At 33.7% G+C, this 8,198-nt stretch overlaps 1 long non-coding RNA gene across 1 annotated transcript; it reads right to left on the reverse strand.

Moving 5' to 3' along the window:
* Positions 1–522: 522 nt before the first annotated feature.
* On the reverse strand, positions 523–6,741 carry LOC107649666 (uncharacterized). The gene is made up of 3 exons (XR_001623685.2): positions 6,193–6,741; positions 4,154–4,295; positions 523–2,615 (listed from the first exon to the last, which is right to left on the reverse strand). It is a non-coding gene; the product is annotated as an uncharacterized LOC107649666 (long non-coding RNA).
* Positions 6,742–8,198: the final 1,457 nt, after the last annotated feature.

Raw genomic sequence — 8,198 nt, forward strand, 5'->3', positions numbered from 1 at the left:
ACCAAAGTCATAATATTAATGGCCGAACATGCAATGGATGACCCTGGCATCTTCCATGACTGGCTTAAGTTTTATACAGTCTGCTTCAGTTGTCTTCATGGTCATTGGAACAATTTGTTTTATTCCATATATTTCACTATGTTTGGGATACATATCCTCTATAACTCACCACTTGGTTTCAAGTAAATCCCTCAACTTGGTTTAGCCCATCCTTCAGTAAAGTTTTACCAGGGTATGGTTAATGGGGTTATGAAGGGTAGGACACAACTTAACAAATTAACATCAAGCAAATCATAAATTTTAATTGTCAGAGTTACTCCATTTATCTAATACCTACCTACCACTACCCACCACATACCTTTATTATTAAATTGACAGGGTTTTCCCCAATTTTATTAACAATAAATATTATATTTCAGTCTTGCCAAAGATTTTAATATAGAATCATGTTCTATATTAATATCAAATCTGATCTATCTAATCCAACCACTTTATTTTAAAGAGGGAACTGAGTTCCAAAAAGATTAAGTACTTTTCTAAAGTCTTATAAAAATTTCCCTAGAATCCAAATCCAACATTTAGTCATATTTCCCCAGAACGATCCACGTCACAGGCAGTCTTCAAATTAGAAAATACTGTAATGTATTATATATTTTCCAAACTTTAAAACACCATATACATACTTGGTGTTACAGCTGCTGTGGCTGCTGTTGCTGCTACTACTACTACTATGTAGATTTGTTTCTAAATACTGTAGCCCAGGGCATCTACTAGTTTCTGAAACTATGTTGCCTTCACAGAATATATTGCCTTCAAATATTTCCTTCACCATATTTATTTTGAAGTGTTGTATTTGAATCTAACAGTTTAGTAGCTAGTACAGTACTTGGCACATAATAAGTCCTTAATAAATGCCTATTTCCTTTTTCCCCTTACCTTAGAACCTGATAAAGAAGTACTAATACAGAAATAAATTCTTAAGGCAAGTACATACACATGCTTAAGCCATAAAATATATGAGGAGGAAGAAGAACATTCTATTAGATAGGGTGACATTTATGGGAAGTGGAATAGTATCAGGGGAGAGCTAAATAGGCAAAGATACACTGTGATTAGCTTTGTTGGGGAAAATGCCCACATTAGTAATAACAGATTCATTAGAATATTAGTTTAGAAAAATTAAGACTTCACATTTGATTAAGGGTTTTTATATGTTCTGTATGTGATTATAATACTGAAACTGATTAAAAAACTCATCAGTTTCACTACTTTATGGGTCACCTCCACAACACAGTGGAAATATCAGGTGAAAGGATTTTCATTGGCATGAACATTTCTCAGTTAAAGGAACTCCTTTTTCTAGTGCCAGTTAAAATCTCTTCTGGACCTTTCTATTTTAGTTGTCTAAAGCATTGAGAGTTTAAGTGAATTATCCAGTGCTACACAATTAGTATAAACTGAGGTCTTCTTAGTCTCTTGCCCAACTTTAATTCTATGTTGACATACCATGGGGTCTTTATAGTGGCCTATTATATCTGCAGTTAATGTAACTTTATTCCATATATATTATATATTAAGTATTTTCATATGAATCCTTTCTCTTAAGAAGGAAGCATTCTAGTGAGTCATGACCATTGGCTTTTTTCTTTCTTTTTTTTTGGTGGCACAAATATTGTGTTTTCTTTATTATTTCCCTTCTATTCAAGTCATTTTCATTACCCTACAAAATAGCATTGTACTAAAGTCTGTAGATACAAAGAGAAAAATGGAAGTAGCCCTAATCTCAATTCATTACCTTGCCAGTTTAAGTACATTCCAAGATCACTTCATTAATTAATCTTACATATAAATTGGTGTATTTCCTTTTTGCCTAATGATACTCTAAAATGAAAGTAAAATATATAAAATACAGACTGGATAGATGCAATTTCTAGCCTATCTAATATCTATCTAATTTTTCAGAAAATTACCAAGAAATATCCAATATATGTTTGATGGATATAATCCTATCAAGGCCAAAGGATAGGTATTTAAATTCACAGGTTACAAAGGATTACAGAAACTAAGATAGAGATAGGCTATAGATAGAACACATAAAAGAATGGAGGTGTTTGAATCATGTAAATGAATCTGACTGTCCATCAAATTTTGAAATGATAAGAACACTTACATTAATATTGATGAGAAGCTTTGCCCTTGTTAACATGAAAAAGTCATTCCATATAGAATTATGTTTTATGTTAATCCTGTCATCTATCAAGAACTTTGCCTTCTTTATTGAACTTATGAGTGGTTTCACTGAGGGGATAACAAATGTTTTCTCTGTGGGAATATATTTTTGTCTGGTACGAATAAAATGAGTTAGTTAATTTATAGATTCATTTCAAAGCTGAGTTAGATGACCAGTTAATTAGTGCTCATGTGCCATTCTCTTCTCATCATTTCTTCTGAGAGATTCAATCCGGCATCTCCAAATAAGGTCAAAATGGTTATATGTCTCAATGGAGAGGTAGTGAGGTCAACTTTCTCGTAATGAAGATCCTCAAATTCTTCTTCTTATAAAGCTCCTTCTCTTTAAGTTTTCCATTTTTGCCAGGGGCCTTAAATCAAAAAACCTATTAGAATAAAATAAAATCCAATTTTATGGGCCATAGAGACCATGTAATTTCATTTATCATTTCAGCCTCTCTCTCTTTGCTTAGATCTATTTCTAACACTCTTCCCCCTAGGGAATAGCTTTTCCCAACTGCATCAGTAAACTAAAGATGTATCATTGCTCAATGTGCTTTCTTGTACCCACCTTACTTCAGCTTGTGCCAAGCTGTCAATCTCTGGGGCCTAATAAGAACTCATCCTGGCTACCCTGAATTCCCTGTCACTGTGATTGTAGTGTCAGTGACAAGATATGTGTGGAAGACACGTTTTCTTTATGCTTTGAAAAGAAAATCCTCTTAAAATCATTGCCTCAAGCTAATTCTCACATGAAAGATTATTCTTAAAACCTTGGTGTTTAGGGGCAGGTGGGTAGCTCAGTGGATTGAGAGCCAGACCTAGAGACCTAGAGGTCCTAGGTTCAAATTTGACCACAGACATTTCCCAGCTGTGTGACCCTGGGCAAGTCACTTGACCCCCATTGCCTAGCCCTTACCACTATTCTGCCTTGGAGCCAATACACAGTACTGACTCCAAGATGGAAGGTAAGGGTTTAAAAAAAAAACAACAAAAAAAACCTTGGTGTTTGTTAAATGAAAACTCTACTGCTCCCAAATTTGCTGCTAATTTAATGTAAATGTCAATTTGTAGAACATGCTAATGTTTCAATAAAATAATAGTTCTGCCATGTATTTATCTCTTGCTTTTCTTCCAAGGATTATAAAACAGTTTAAATATATCATCCAATTTATCTTCATAGAGTTCTTTAAAAATTATCTCTGTGACATCATCTATAACCATGATAACAAAATATTTTATAAACCATTTTGGAATATATAGATTCTATTCCAATCTTCCTTTTCTGAAGTTTTATCACATTTCCATTTTTATGGTTTGCTCTTTCTTTTTTACATCAAGTTTTTATATTATCACAAAAAGTCATAAATGAGAGTATATGGTTTCATGACTTAGGTTTATTTTTCCACCTTCTCCTGAGACCTTTCTTTTTTCACTTCCCACAAAAGGTTTACCTTTCTTTTCTTTCCTTGAAGGTCTTGATTTCATACACTTTCTTTTCTTTTATAGTGCCAATCCTTATTCAGAAAATTCTCTTTTATAGAAATCCTAAAATGTCTTTATTTTCAACATAAGAATTACATTAGATAATGAAAGATATTAAGAGACAATTGAGGAGTAAGTTGGAATCCTGAGAACTTGAAATATTCTTATATGGATGTAAAAATATGAGTGGTAGAAAAAAATCAGGAATAGAAGAGATTCCAACTACTCATTAAATTTAGAATAGATTTGAGATAAGTAGTTTTAGTTTACTATTGTTCAACTGTTTAGTCATTTCCAACTCTGTAATCCAGTTCACCAAACTGTTCATGGATTGTTTTTTTTTTTGTTTGTTTGTTTTGTTTGTTTTTGGCAAAGATACTGGAGTGGTTTGCCATTTCCTTCTCCAAAGAATTAAGGCAAAGAAGGGAAAGTGACTTACCCATGGTTATACAGCTAGTATCTAAGGTGGACCAGCATTCTCTGCTCTGAGCTATCTAGTTCCTTTTTCTTCATCAGTTCTACTTAATCCTTAACTTTAGTCATTAAGACACTTCAGGAATAGACAGAAGGTAGTATGCAACCTGGTAGGAAAATGGACTTGAGTTAAAATGCTACTTCAAACAATTTGTAGTTAAAGTCACTTCTTATTTGTCTGTCTCAGTTTTATTATCTATTAAATGAAGTAAATAATAACACCTTTCTATCAGAATTTTTTGAAGATAAAATGAGATGTGAAGTACTTGTAAACCTTAAAACACATATAAATGCTTACTACATTATAGACACTATAGTCATAGAGGTATAGAGACAAAAAGGGAAAATCTACTTCTGGCATCTTTAAATCTGTTTCCCTAAAGAACTACATTCTTTTGACCTCTTTTATTTTGCTTTTTCTTCTCTTCCCCTACTCATACCTATTATATTCTCCTCCTCTTTCCTTTCCCCTCCCCAACATTTATTCCATTCCACCATCTTTAAATTTATTTCCCTCTTATTTTTCTTTTATTAACCTTTGCTTATTTCCCTATGATTCCTCTTTTTTTTCTCTCTCTTCTTCCCCTCTCCCCCTTTGTGTCATAACTCACAAGGCCTAATTTGCAGGAGGGAGATAGAGAACTAATTAAATTATTTTGCTTACCTATAGCTTGAACTACTATTATGCAATAAAATATATAATTTGACAATGATCAACTTCTCTCCACACCCATCTTTCGGTATAAAATATGGCCCTAAGGCTGTGTCTTTATAGTACCAATGCACCTAGTAAAAATTGAAGAATATGTCTAAACAAGCAGGACCTTTTTGATGAGGGTCTTATTCCATTGAAATGTGATATCTATGAAACTGTAGAGTATCAGATTAGAGATCAAGAAGGAGGAGGGACTTCAGAAATCATTTAGTTTAACATTTATTTTAGGAAACATAGGTTAAGAGACATAGAATTAGAGCTAGGAAGGAATTTAAATGATAACGAACTTAATGTAGGGGCAGCTAGGTGGCCCAATGCCTGGACCCAGGTTCCTGGGTCCAGAGTCGGGAAGACATTTTCCTGTGTCCAAAATTGGCCTCAAACACTTCCTAGATGTGTATGATACTAGATGAGGAGTCACTTAATCCTGTTTGCCTCTGTTTCTTCATCTATAGAATGAGCTGGAGAAGGAAATGACAAACAACTCCAGTATCTTTTCCAAGAAAATCCCAAATAGGGTCACAAAGAGTTGTACACAATGGAAAAGACAGGATAACAAAAATCCAATGATCTCATTTTACAAATGAGAGGATGGGTAGAATATAAAGAGATTCTTTCAGTGTTATCCTGGTCTCAAATTCTTCCTATGAATGTTTCTATCATCTAAGCTCCTGAGCTTAACTTTTCTTATCCATAAGAAAAATATAAATAAAAAATGAAATAATATAAATAAATAAAATAAAGACTTGTGAGATTCCTCCTAATTCCACATCTATGATCTGATTATTCTAACAGATGGGTAGATCAAAAAGGTACAATTTTAACTTGTTTCTTTTACTCTCTAATTCTTTTTAATGTTGCTACATTTATTCCAAAATACTCAGATGCTTGCTTAAATATCCACCAGCTCTCCATCACTGAAATCAGCTTTGCCCTGGGCATCATGACAGAATCAGTTATTTGTAGCTTTTCCTCACCACACACCTTAAGGTTTGTTTGTGTTCACAACCCATTCCCCCTAGGTGAAATATATCTTGGCATATGGTTTTATTAAGTTGATTTTTTATCATTTCCAAACAAAATCTTTGAAACAATTTGAGATTCATGAGCTTCTACAAACTCATTGGTGTAGGCATAGCCTGAGGCCTCTTCATTTCTTTCCCAGTTCCATTAGCAGACTATATTTAGCTTGAACCCCATTCTATTTTTAGTTAATTCTTTTACTGCCTATCTAGGCATTGTTGATTTAGAGAGCATGAATTTGAATTACTGGATCTGATACTTCTTACCTGTGAAACCTTAGTAAATGCTTTCCCTTCTTTACACCTGTTTCCTCATCTGTATAAATAGGAAGCTATAAAAGGATGGCAGTAACCCATTCCTCATATTGTTTGATTTAGTGAGCTGGGAGACTATTGTGCAGTAACAGCTGGGAAACTGATTAGTTCAAAAGATGAGACAGGGAAAAGGAATGCCAGCATTGAAAATATTGCTCAGGAAATGAAATCCTGGAAAAGAAAAAAAAATGAATAATGTCTTAAAGGTAGAGAACTCAAAAGAGTTTGACAAGAGGAGAGTGCAGTGGAAAACATTACAAACACATGTTAGCCAGTATGGACAGTACATCAGATACTTCTCAGCAACCAATAAAGTACACTTGGGAAAATTTTAGATTAACATACTAGGGCTCTAGAGGCCAAGTAAAAGTTTTCAAAATATAAAAGTGAGTGCAGACATTTGGGTGGGTGGAGAATCCTGAACTTAGTTATGAGAACCAAATTTGAATTTCAGTTCTTCTACTTCTTAGCTTTTTTTTTATATACTTTGAATAAATAACTTCACTTCCATGGATTTCATTTATCTTACCTGTGAAGGGAAAAATAGGGGGAGGGGAGGGTTGGATATTGAGTTCTCTTTCTAGCACACAATCCCATGATGTATTTTTAGCAGCTTTTTTTTTTTTCTTGGAGATATGTAATCTTATCTCCCTAAGAAAAAAGTGATTGAAAAAATTTTCCATAGGCCAAAATACTAGGGCAAGTGGTCATTAATCTTATCTTTTAATATCCTTTCAACAACTTGTCAATATGCTAAAATGTGATATTTAGGGATTCATGCATTTTCACTATAATATTTTCAGTTTTTAATAGGTTCCTATTAGAATGCAATTGCCTTTGGGAAAATGGCACTTTAAGTCATTCTATGTGGAGGATTTGGAAGAGACTAGTAAATTCTGAAACCAAAATAGGAGAGGTAGGTAAGGGGACAGGAAGCAGGATCTTGGGCGAGAGGGAGGAAAGGAGGAGGAAGGGAGAGAGATAGACAGACAGATAGACAGTCAGAGACAGAGAGAAACAGAGAGAGAGAGAGAGAGAGAGAGAGAAATATATTCTTTGCTGTTTCTATGTACTGACCATTTAGGTAGCAAATAGACAATCTTGTTGAGGACAGAAATAACAAAACAAAGAAAAGCTTATATGTGTGTAGATCATTGCTATGCTCTCATTGCTATGCTCTCAGGAGCTCATACAGAAATAAAGTGATGATGGTAGAAATGGTAAAGAAACAGGAAATTAAAAAATCTAAAAAGAATAAATCCACTGAAGAGGAGTTATTTAAAAGCAGAACTGGCCAAGTAGAAAAAAGATGTACAAAAGCTTCACAGCAGAAAAGAGTTCCTTAAAAAGAAGAACTGGTCAAGTAGAAAGGGAAATGCAAAAGCTCACTGAAGAAAATGATTACTTAAAAATTAAAATAAGCAAATGAGAGCTAATAATGCTAAGAGACATCAAGGAATCATAATACAAACCAAAAAAATGCATAAATAAAAAGAAATATAGCCAAATCTTACTACACAATGGTTTTGGACTTCTTGAGATTTGGGTATTTTTTTCTTTTTGTTTTCTTTTGTTTTTAAAAAGTACATCTTTATTTTCACTAATCTATAATTGAAATTTAATATTTTCTTTTTTTAAACAATATTTTATTTGATCATTTCCAAACATTATTCATTGGAGACAAAGATCATTTTCTTTATCTCCCCCCCAACCTCTCCCATAGCTGACGTGCAATTCCACTGGGCATCACATGTGTTCTTGATTCGAACCCATTGTCATGTTGTTGGTATTTGCATTAGAGTGTTCATTTAGAGTCTATCCTAAGACATGTCCCCTCAACCCCTGTAGTCAAGCAGTTGCTTTTCCTCGGTGTTTTTAATCCCACAGTTTGTCCTCTGCTTATGGATAGTGTTTTTTCTCCTAAATCCCTGCAGATTGTTCAGGGATATTGCACTGCT

This window comes from Monodelphis domestica, chromosome 7 (genome assembly GCF_027887165.1).
Source record: "Monodelphis domestica isolate mMonDom1 chromosome 7, mMonDom1.pri, whole genome shotgun sequence".
Taxonomy (NCBI): Eukaryota; Metazoa; Chordata; class Mammalia; order Didelphimorphia; family Didelphidae; genus Monodelphis; species Monodelphis domestica.